This window comes from Wyeomyia smithii, chromosome 2, assembly GCF_029784165.1.
Source record: "Wyeomyia smithii strain HCP4-BCI-WySm-NY-G18 chromosome 2, ASM2978416v1, whole genome shotgun sequence".
NCBI classification, from domain to species: domain Eukaryota; kingdom Metazoa; phylum Arthropoda; class Insecta; order Diptera; family Culicidae; genus Wyeomyia; species Wyeomyia smithii.
In genome coordinates, this window is record NC_073695.1 from 223,140,382 (window position 1) to 223,144,229 (window position 3,848).

Genomic DNA, 3,848 nt, shown 5'->3' on the forward strand with positions numbered 1-3,848 from the left:
TACAGTGTGGTCTTTTTACGCGGGTTGCTTTCATTTATTACTCAAAAACGGTACAAGATATCGACTTTATTTCAATCACGTTGATTGACCACTATTATATTCAAACGAGTTTCACATATTTTTGGACGTTTTTTTCGCTATATTTTCAACTCAAAAAAGTCTTTTTTACGCGGTTCCATACAAATTTGTAACGCTCCGCGTAAAAAAGAACTTAGTGTATTCTTAACTGTCACATTCAGTGATAACAGGGAGACAATGAATCTAGCATTTATTTCCTGTTTACCTAATATATGAAAATAATTAACTATGATTGTTCTTACTCCATACTGCTTGCTTTTATATTTCATAGCTCAAAATATGAAAAAATACACATAAAAATAAGTAATATAATCGGATTATAGATAATATAACATCTAAATAACTCAAAAATAATCAAATAGCTCACTTTGTACAATTCGATAAAATTTTCGATTTTTATCATTGCTTAGGAGTATGTGGTTTTATTGAAAATCAAATTTTTTATTCATGGTTTCAGTCTTCAATTGGTGCTTACTTTTCACGTTTTGCTTTTTGACGTTTACTGGTTTGCTTTTTTTTGTTCATGTTTTTTTCACTTCAGACAGTTTCACCCTTTGTTATTGACTTTTTGGGCTGTCGCTTTTTTCTCGTTTTATTTTGCATTTTATTTCGTGCTTTTCTGTAGTCTCTATTTGCTTTTTAATTCACACATATTTTATGCTTTATGCTTTATGTTTTATGCTTTATGCTTTATAATTTATGCTTTATACTTTATACTCTATGTTTCATGCTTAATGTTTTATGATTTATGCTTTATGTTCTATGCTTTATATTCAAGATTGAGGACGCGATACCGAATGGACGCGAGGCCGAATGGATGCAAGGCCGAATACGATATTGTATGATCGCATAAGATCCAATTATCGTGACTATGTGTCCCGGGTTTGCAACATCCATTTCGCTTCAGAATGTATATTGAAAAATATGTTGCACGTTTGATGATAGACGAAAAGCGCCATTCAATGAATTATATTTTTTTACTCTACGTATGTAGTTCAAGTGTAAATATATATTTAAAGAGATTAGATTGGGCATAATTGTTTTTTCAATCGTGCGGCGAAGACGCATAATCGAGTAGAAGGAACCGAGGCGGCACAAAACCACCATGGTTTTCGCAGTCCAAGCTGATTTGCCGTCGGAAGCTGCGGTCTCTCGCACACAACACAAATAGAGTTTCTTTCCCTTATTTAAGTCCGAACGAGCGGTGGCGAATAATGACAGCATTTGCTCGAACAGTGAGTCGGCCGAAGGCGAGCTTTCCAAACGATACTCTGATGCGAAATACATGTTATTGAAAAAGGGCTGTGATGATGATGACGATAATACCGTATTCTGCCTCACTTCCCCTCCGCCTTGTGTCTATTCGGCCTTGCGTCCATCGGCCTCGCGTTCATTCGGCCTCGCGTTAATTCGGCCTTGCGTCCATTCGGCTCCGCGTCCACTGGGTTCCGCGTCTATATGCCTCGTGTCCGTATGCCTGTCGTCCATTATGCCTAGCATACTATGCCTCGCGTCCGTATGCCTCGCGTCTGTATGCTTAACGGGGTGTCATCCATAAAAGTGATCCCATGGCTGTTTCAGGCAGTCGTACAGAAGAACTTGGGTAACTGTCTCTTCCTGGCAGGCTTGCCAGATCTATGGATTCGTTTCACTTCTACGGTTGAACACTAGAAGGGTAATTTCGTAGAAATATGTAAAAATCCGTAGAAATCCGTATCATCTAGGGATTTACGCGAAATAGTTCTGGCATCTTAGCTCCCGGAAAGGTGGGATAGACATAGATTGAATGACATAGATGAAGAATGCTTCAAATAGCGCCAACAGGGATTCCTTAGTTCCTTAGCTCTTAGGATCATCCACATGCCGGTGTCGCAGTACGAAATTCTGAAAAACTACTTAAGTCGTGAACTAGTGTGTCCCTGTCACCGCAGGGGTACAGCAAGGTTCCATCATGTGCCCGGTGTTGTGGAATGTCATGTTGTGATCGCCAGCGTTGTGGACGCTCTAGTGTTTATACTAGAGTGCTATGGTGAATAGATCGAAGAGGTCAAGTTGACGATTGCACTTTATGTTCGCAAGGTTCAGGACTGTATGCATTCCCGGAAACTAGAGCTACGCGTCAAAAGACAGATGAACAACTAAAATCAGAGCAACAGGCGGTGATTAGAGTCAGAGAGTGTACCATTGCCTCAAAGCAGTCTTCGAAGCTCTTTTGAGTGATGGTCGACGACAGGCTTTTGAAGCTAAGCTAAAAATGTGATTTCCAATAATGAAAATCATCGAAATTGCCTGATGTAGCAACATTCAAGTACGACCAAAAATCGATATCTCAACCGATTGTCATAAAACTTTAAGAAAACTTCATTCATTGTTTAAGAATCTTCGGAGAAATGCAAAACATCAAAAACATTTACATGAAATCGAGGTTTTTTCCGGCCTCCGACTACTGTGCGTCGACTATGTCTGTAAGAAGGCCTCAACGGCTGTTGTAGCATTATTTCGCCAGATGTCGAATAGCTCAATGATTTATGGCAGCAAACGAAAACTTCTTACCGGCGTGGTTTCGTTCACACTAGGGTATGTGGAGACAGTGTGATCCAATGCGCTAGATACTAACAGTTATCGTGGAAAATTATAGAGTACCAACAGGCTCATGTACTCGGAGGTTGTGAGTGCGTATCGTACAGTGCCTATCAGCAACGCCATCTAGAACGACCAATGTGACACAAGCTGATCATCATCGATGATCAAGTGACAGTGAGAATAGTCAAATTACAAAAAGTGTAGATGGACGCACCAAATCATCTCGGTGGTATAGTAGTGGTGGTGGTATAGTAGTGGTGGTGGAGTCATGGAGAAGTGAACTTCTACCTGACAAAGATTCTGTCAGGCCACGGTTGTTTCAAGTATTATCTACACAGTTTATGGCACACGCGGTGCTTAATGCGTCCCTAGTGTGTATATGTGGAAGAGACCGCTGAGCACGCGTATGCACAGCAAAAGCCACTCCCTGACGTAATAGTTAATCGTCGTTCCGGGAAGATATTGTTTGAAGAGGGGTCTATATTGCAAGCATAGATTTTTGCTCGTTAGTATAAGATATTGATTGATTTACAAATAGGATTTTTCATTCATTCACCTTTTCTCAAGACGATTTTCAATTTCTCCGGGTCATTGTAATTTATTTGGTGGAATCATATCCAGATTTGTAACCATGGAATGTGGATATAATGAAAACACCAGGTGATTATTTTTCAATCCTTCACTTTTTCTATATTATGGTTATTTACCATATAACCCCACTTTTTCTCTTCCGATATTTTTCTGGTGCTATGTTGGCAAGCTTAGCCGTCAATATTGATTGTAATCATGCGTGAAATACTAATACAAGATCGGGTACAGCTGTTTGGGGCAACACTTAAGCCAAAGCGCCGATAAATTATATACGGAATTTCCTCACTCCCTGTTGTAGCTAGGGTTGACCCACTATGTCACAAGTTGAATCTATTGCTCCAACTTTTGGTTTGAATCCATCAACTCATATATTTTAAAGGTAATCAAGATTGATGCCCATACCTTTTAAACCGAAATAAAAATGAATCACTTCTGATTTCGCTGGTGCCTATCATAGTAAAATAACAGGTAAATAGAAAAAGGTAGTCAACATCATTGCATTGAGGCTGTAACTTTGCAGCTGATGTGGAAACATTTTTAGCATCAAGTGAGCGGGTTCTAGTTCCGAGAGTTCTAGTTTTTCTAGAACTGTTAGT